At 41.3% G+C, this 8,482-nt stretch overlaps 1 long non-coding RNA gene across 1 annotated transcript in view; it reads right to left on the reverse strand.

Annotated features, from left to right (window-relative positions):
- LOC112673360 (uncharacterized) overlaps nt 1-2,088 on the reverse strand; it is an 81,335-nt gene extending 79,247 nt beyond the window's left edge. The window contains exon 1 of the long non-coding RNA XR_003144745.3: nt 2,022-2,088. This is a non-coding gene — a long non-coding RNA (uncharacterized LOC112673360). The remainder of the gene's footprint in view (nt 1-2,021) is intronic.
- Between the last annotated feature and the right edge of the window lie 6,394 nt (nt 2,089-8,482).

The raw sequence follows: 8,482 nt of genomic DNA on the forward strand, positions 1-8,482 counted from the left end.
ACAATATCTCCAATAAGATCTCATAAGCAAGCTGTGTATATTTGATTCTCCAGGTTTGTTATCTTTGCTTATCCATCCTTCATCTTATTCAATCATTTATTCAAAAACCATTTGTGAGCACCTGCTATGTGCCAGACATTATCCATGCAGAGGAGGCCAGGATAAACAGGACATGGGCAGAAGAAAGACAATCACAACACACCGAGCTTGGAAGAGGGGGCGTATGAAGTGCAACCAGAATATAAAAGCTGGTTCTCCTAATGACAATGAAAAGGCAGAGGCATTTTTACAAAGGTCGTGGCATCCATACTGAGTTTTGACAGGTGAGTAGCAGCAGTTCATCAGATAGAGAAGGCAGTAAAAGGTAAGTCAGACCAAGTAGGAATATGAAAAAGGCCCAAAGGTGGGAGCCATCATATCTTGCAGTATGGTCCTTATAGCAGTCTAATAATCTGGTTAGCATGACCCCAGAGATGACTAGATAACCAATTAAAATTCAGGAATGATTTTTAGCTGGACAGCCTTGTCTTAACCACAAGAGTGATACATAAGGTTTGTGTTCATACCTGATCGTTCTGGGATTTACATTGTTTAACCCCAAGATTGAAGTGAGGCACCTGGCCCAGGTGAGGTGATTCCTCATATATTTCCACCTAAACTTAGAGGAATGACTTACCCAGTCTTCTGTAAGTAAGACTGGTCTTCAAGTTAGGCCTCCCAGAGATCTACCATGAGGCTCACTTATTCATACATTATGATTATCCTCTACTGCACATTCCTTTGGTGAAGATGTTGTACCCAGAAGATTGCACCTCCATCCTCCTTGGGGAAGATGGCTAGTCTCTCTCTGCCTTGAGTGCTGACTGTGGTCAACTTCTCCCTGTATCCTTAAGTTCCCCCAAATAGTACCAGCAACTATTATTTCTGCCCATTGAAGCCAACAAATATTATTTGCAATTCAGTGGTGCTGCACAGGACACCGTGTGTTTGGGGAAACTACAATTCAATTGATATGGCTAGGAATACATTGGTGATTTGTAAAAAAAAAAAAAAAAAAAAAAAATTATGTAAGAAAAGGAAGTCAGGGACCAGATCATGAGGAATGTTGTACACCATGCTAAAGAATGTGGATGTAATCTTATTAGGCCAAAGGGAACCCAGGATATGGGTGTGACATGAGAAAAACAGAGTTGCAAAACAAAAACAAGAACAAAAAACCTTACTCACACTGGAAGGGAAATGTAACATAAGTCAAAAGGAGATTCTTGAAAAAAATCTGCAGAGATATTTAACTAAAGGCAGCAGTGGAGAAGAGACTATATATTTCCAAGATAATGAGGAAGTAGAATAAATCAAGGCTGATAATTTTAAGTTTAAAGAGGGAGAAATCTGGGATGCCTTCAGAGTATATGCCATCATGGGGGACAATGGCAGTGTCATAATGTCATTAGCCAAAATTGAAGCTAAAACTTGGAAGAAAAGAAAGTAGTAGGAGTGGGGGAGATGATGAGCTTATATTTAGTATATTAAGTGTGAGAGGACTTTGAGATTCAAAGGTGAAAATTGTTGCCAGTTGGAAATGTGTGCTAGAATTTTTTTTTGTAAGATTGTATTTATTTATTCATAAGAGACACAGAGGGAAAGGCAGAGACATGGGCAGAGAGAGAAGCAGGCTCCCTGTGGGTAGTCTGGTGTGGAACTTGATCCCAGGACCTGGGGATCATGACCTGAGCCAAAGGCAGATGCTCAACCACTGAGCCACCCAGGTGCCCCTGTGTGCTTGAGTTGAAAACTGATGTCTGTCTTGGTAGGAAAAATGGATTTGGGAATCATTTGCACACAGAAATGGTAATAAAAACTTATGCTGTTGACTGAACCAGAGGTAGAGAACATGATGAGCAGTCATCCAAGCACACAGAATCCTGAGAAAAAGGAGCATTAATAAACCAATGGAGAGAGAAGATACCCCAACAGAGATCCAAGAAATGTCATGGAGGCAGAGTCGAAGGAGGAACACTCACACAAGGACCTTCCTTGGGTCTCCAAATCCCCTTCATCCTTCAAGGTCTGGCTGAAATTCTATGTCCTTCATAATGTGAAGCCTTACAGTGTTATCTCCTACCCTACGTGTGTCTCTATCACGTCATACACCAAATGTTACCTAGTATTGTCATCTCCCCACACAAGCTCTGGGGAAGCTATCCCCCTAGATGGATGCTCACAGTTCTAGGCCTACAATTTATTTTTCACCGACCCCAATGGGAAAAGACGTCCTTACTCTTGGTGATTGTCAGCTCTTGTTAGCACTCATCAGACCACATGCCTATCTTTAACCAATCACTGAGACCTGGGGCGGGGAGAGGATGCTGGGGGGAGGTGCTAAGCTCCAACTGGCCAGGGTAGATCACGTGACAAGGAAATGGGAGCAGAGCCCACTTCACCCTGGAAGGACATCGATGTGAAGCAAATGGCATACATCCCCCCAAAAAGAAGGATTACCAGAAAAAAAAAATGAAAATTGATATTGGATAAGCAAATAAGAATTTTGCATTGTGAGGCCCATACATGCAGTGGGACATTCAACAAATACATCTTGACTGCCTGGTCTCGAGCCAAAAATGTCCAAGTTGCTCTCATCATTAGAAGACAAGGAAACCTTATCAAGAGAAGTGACTTTTGTTTATGTGATAAGGAGGAATCAGAAAGAAAAACAGCTGATATTTGCACCCACTGGCACCCTGATTGGTGCCGGAGGGAGTGGAGAACAGGTGAGAAAGAGACAAGCTGGAGTGCTGAGGACAGTGAGGAAGGTGCAGGGCATTTGAAGGTGAGTGGAGACAGGATGCCTTGGTTTGAAAGCCACCCAAGTTCTAAGGCTTGGCAGTGAGAATAACAAGCTTGGCTGTATAAATCAAATCTACATTATTAGAAAAGTTTGACATTTGCTAAATTACCAATGAAAACTTACCCTAGTTGTTAAGCAGAACCAAAAAATAAAATAAAATTGTGTTCATCTCAAAGCTAAATGTCAAACTCCCCTAAAGATCTAACACCTACAGATGAAGGAGGGGGTGGCAGAGGAGGAAATGCTGTGCAAATTAAAGGCAATAAACTTTCCAGACATCTCCGTCTCCATAACTGCTCAGAGATGTCTCCTGGCATTCTGAACTGGGAAATTGTCTTTCTATTGTGTCCACCTGTCGGCAAACCCATTTTTGAAAGGTATGCTCACAGAACAGCCTTTGAAAACTAAATTGAAACACTGAAAGATAGACACAGCAAAATTGACTCAAACTCATTTTATTTACAGATGCAGCCAGAGGTGTGGTAACAGGGAAGGCAACCAAACAAATGATTCCAGAATACTGAATTAGCAAGTTCTCATACTGGAAGACTCCATCAAACAGCCAAAACCACTCTTTACAAAACTAGAATTAAGAAGCCCTTCACCCTCGTATGCTTCAATGAGTCCATTACTGAACTGCACCATTTATTAGGAAGAAAGTGGGAAAAGTAAAAGTACTTTATACTGAAATATATTGCTGGAATGGATCAGGTATAAATATTTCCACGTCAGTAATTTGTAAGAAAATGTGGCCTGCTAAAGTCTTTCAAATCAGAGTATACCAGTTTCACATAAGGATGGTTATTCTTGAATATTTACAGAGGACAGATGCATGATGTCTTAATTATACTTTTCTGAAACCCCAAAATACATTTATGTGTCATAATGTACATGTACATACACACACACACACACACACACACACGTCTGTTTTATGCAAACACATGAAAAGGCTCCCCAAAGTACAACAAACTTTGGCGCCAAAGTTAAACTTACATGGTGGCTTTCATTTATTTCCTAATGTATGGGAGTTAATGTAGGAGAACCTTGAGTTTACTAGGAAGGGAGTGGGGATGCTCATTGACTCTGAAAAGCTGCAGGAAAAGAAACGGGAGTATGAGTGATCCTCCACAAAGCGATTCAGTGCCTCCAAATACACTCTGTGCATGAACACACTCTCTTCCAAACTGTGTGGATAGATATTTAATAGTGCTTGGGCGATACTTAAAATTTTCTCTTTTAAATATGCATAATTTAGATCCTGGATAGAAGAGAAACCATTAGTACTCATATCCATATCCATACATGTACCTACATCTCCTAACTTACATTGTGTTCCTCTTTCTTTTTGAAAACCATACTCTCCAGTTGAAAAGAAAATCTTTCTTAATTACCCATAGGACTTCTTCTATACTCTAGAAATATATGACTAAAATGCTTTAGTGGAACCAAAAGTGGCTGTCTTTCAAAGAGAAAAGGGGTGGATTTCTTTTTTTTCTTTTTTTTCTTTTTTATGATAGTCACACACAGAGAGAGAGAGGCAGAGACATAGGCAGAGGGAGAAGCAGGCTCCATGCACCAGAAGCCTGACGTGGGATTCGATCCCGGGTCTCCAGGATCGCGCTCTGGGCCAAAGGCAGGCGCTAAACCACTGCGCCACCCAGGGATCCCAAGGGGTGGATTTCTAAACCAGTGCCACAGAATTATTTGTATAGAGACCCCAGAAAAGGGCAGCACAGGAGCCATCAAAGCCCAGGCCTCACCCATCATGTGAGGACCCAGAGTGACCATGGGTTGAATTAACATAATGCCATTGCCTCTATTGGATTAACCTGCTCAGTGAGATCCTGTCTTTATGAAGACCACAGCTCTTGGCAACAGAATGGGTATGACTTCCTCCCATGCCTTTCCAACCTTTTCCAAAAAAGGCGTTGATTAAAAGGAGAGAAAGGAAATTACACTGAGGTTCATGGCAATGTCTTCTGTCCAAATAGCAGTGTGGCCCCAGAGGCCTCTGACAAAGTGCAGGGACTTACTGCCCCTCATCATCTGTTCTTCCACACTCCGCGGCATATCTTTGCTACCTGCCTGGTATTTGAAAGGCATAGGAGTCCTAATGCCATTACATATAGGATCATCCCAGTCCCTAGGAACAGCTCCCTAATAAAGAACACAGACTCTATCGGACAAAGCAATTGCTATTAGTAGGGCTACAAGAGTCTTGATTGCATTAGCCTATTTAAGAGCCAAAAAACCTTGGGAAATGGCCCATCTTGTTCCCTTTCCCAACCTCAGGTTGTGACCACTATTTCTCTGGCTTTTGCCACCTAAGACCATCTCCTTTGGGAGAATTCCAAGGATAGCTGTATGGTCACCGAATTCAGTGTTCTTTTATTTGTTGTTATTGTATAGAGAGCTAGAAAGGGCTGGGGAAAGAAATCGACTTTATTTTTCTGCATACTTTTGTGATTTATGAAAAATTGATCTATTCCCTTCAGTTAGATAACCATGAGTCAGAGAAATACAGTTACAATAAAGTGGCAGTGTCATTTCTAAAGTAGACCACGCTCCAGTTCATGAATGATGGCCAATTAAAGTAAGTTATTCCTGTCTGGTGGGGCTGTATGTGAGATGAACTATCACCCAAAATGAATTAAAGCCCAGGCTTGGAAGATTTCCTGTTGACTAGCCTGAAGTATAATTTATAATTACTTCTGTTTACATGTGAGGTGGGGCAGAGTTGCCAGGAAGAAAATTGACCTGGAGTTTTCCTGAATACGAGTAAGAGCAATGAAAAGGGCATCTGCTTATTAATGTTTTGATTCATAAATATTTTTTCAGTCATCATAGTATCAGGGATCTACATGGATATAGACATATGGGAGGATTCTCAGAAACAAAATATCCCAACACAATGGCTTGCCCGTGAGGCCTAACACCCGGACCCAGCTTACATCCTGCAGGACTAGAGTCCATCTTCATGCACTTTCTGTGTTTCTGAACTTAATTTTGTCATCATAATGACTCTCTTTTGTGAAGAGTACTTTTTTCTATTTTGAGGGTACTTTTCTTTCTTCTTTTTTAAAATCTTAACTTCTCTAACCTTCCTAAAATCTAACAGAAGTATACCCCTAGAGTTTCAATTAAAATCAGAATCACCCCATCCTCAGTCATGCCAACCATATGAGTAATTGTGGGCAGAAGGGAGGAAGAAATTCCACTAGGCTGTCCTTGACTCTTTCTATACCTTCATTTTTCTTGTTCTGTTTGTGTGTCTAAATACCTCTGTATCTCTCTATCTTACTATCTCTCTATATCTCTGTGTATCCCCAGGAATGAGTGTTTCTCTAATCCCTCCTTCTGTCTACTCCCTCTACCTGAAATTCTCTCTTAAAAAGAGATACATTAAAAAAAAAAGAGAGAGATACATATTCATATTCTTATACACACTCCACTTAAGATTTGAAGGCAAAACAGTGACACTAAATCTCCTTTCCTACCTGCGCTCTTAAACAAGGCCCTGAAATATGAGTTTGCCCAGAGCCAGTTGAGTTCCAAGCAAAACTGGTTCCTACACTATTCAGATCTGTTTAGCTGTGGCCTTTTGTACCTGCCCTACATATTGCTCCATTCCAAGCTCAGACAACAGCCCTATGTCTAATCAGCAGGAATGTAAAGGCCATTGGCCTAAGGATGAGACATTCAGTATCAAGCCAGCCATGCAACTAACTTTTTCTTGTTTTAATTGTGATAAGAACACATGACATGAGATCTACCTTCTTAACAAAACTTTAACCACAAAATATAGTGTTGTTAATTATAGGCACTATGTTGTACAGCAGATCTCTAGAAGTTGCTCTTTTTTACCCACTGGACAATAACCCTCCATTCCCTGACCCAGTATCTGGAAACCACCAACCTATACTGTTTCTATGAGTTTAACTATTCTAGATTCTGTATACAAGTGGAATCATGCAATATTTTTCCTTCTGTGACTGGCTTATTTCTCTTAGCAAAATATCCTCGAAGTTTATCCATGTTGTCACATATAGCAGGATGTCCTTTTTTTAAAAAAAAAAGGGTGAATAATAATCCATTGTATGTATATACCACATTTTCTTTTATTTTCTTTTTTTTAAGATTTTACTTATTCATGAGAGACACAGAGAGAGAGAGAGAGAGGCAGAGACACAGGCAGAGGGAGAAACAGACTCCATGCAGGGAGCCTGATGTGGGACTCGATCCCAGGACTCCAGGATCAGGCCCTGGGCTGAAGGCGGCGCTAAACTGCTGAGCCACCCAGGCTGCCCAGTACCACATTTGCTTTATCCATTCACCCATCATGGATATTTAATTGTTTCCACATCCTGGCTATTGTGACTAAGACCATAGCAAACACAGGGATACAGATATCTCTTCAAGATCCTGGTTCCAGTTTTTTTGGAGATATATACCCAGAATCTAAGCACATTGGATTAGAACTCCTGCTTGGTTCCAAAAAGACCTCCTTGTCTCTGTGTGGAACCAGAAGTTGTATGATACCCCTGTTCTACTCAGAGTATTGCTGTCTTATGCCCTAGTTCCCCAGAACATGTTCTAGTATACTGCCCAGTTCCTCCAGTTTCTATTACAATCATTCAACTGATAAATATTTGTTGAGCATCAACTATATGCTGGACTCTGGGTTAAGGCAGAGGTGGTATCAGAGCAAAATGGTACCCTTATCTGGTCTCCTTCTAGTTTCCAGCTAGTTCAAAAGCACACATTTTATCTCCAACCCGGATTCTAGCGCCTGTGATCCATTTCTTCTCCCAACTTCTCCAATCTCACCTGACTTTGACTCAGTTCTCTGGTTCTCCTGACGCAAACCTTGATGACATTACTTTCCACATACTCCTGTGACCATTCTGCCCTCAAATGTGTCTAGTTCTCTGACCCCTCTCCACCTTGCTTGCCTATCTCCACCTCCAAAATATGCCAACATCTAGGTGAAGGGTTAAATTTTCTCAGCATGAAGGTTATTCCCCTCTCTTAGAAAGCATGTACTACTTTCCTTCTTGACTTTAATTATAAATGAGGAAACTCCTCCACCAGGGATGCACTGTGGCTCTCTGTGCAAAGTGGAGCGCTCTATGTTTGGTTTTCTTCACACATTATAAGAGGGGCAAGAGTTAAGCTTGGCTGTGAAAAGAGATGCCACCCTTCATCCCCAAAGCCTCCTAAATAATCAGATTCCATGAAAGTCTGAGTAGAGAGTCTCAGGACCCCAGGTACCTGCTTGGCCTCCTGAATAACACCTCTTCTCACTGTAAAAAGCCAGTGGGTGTTAACTTACTGATGTCAAGATTGTGTGTGTGTGTGTGTGTGTGTGTGTGTGTGTGTGTGTGTATGGGGGGAGGGGGGTGTATTTGAGTACCATCAACCATTTCCTTGAAAGCTGAGATATTTATTCATCATGTCATCTTATGTCCCTAACACAGGTCATCAAGAGCCTTGGGACTTACAAAATTTCTTGCACCCCATGCTGTGACACCTTTTCCCAATGAGTCTTTATGTTGCCTCATTGTATAGCAATGGGAAAGGAGTTCCAACTCCCGTGGGAAGCTGATAATGAAACCATATTCATAAATCTGTTCA

Source organism: Canis lupus, chromosome 24 (assembly GCF_003254725.2).
Source record: "Canis lupus dingo isolate Sandy chromosome 24, ASM325472v2, whole genome shotgun sequence".
In the NCBI taxonomy this organism is placed as follows: domain Eukaryota; kingdom Metazoa; phylum Chordata; class Mammalia; order Carnivora; family Canidae; genus Canis; species Canis lupus.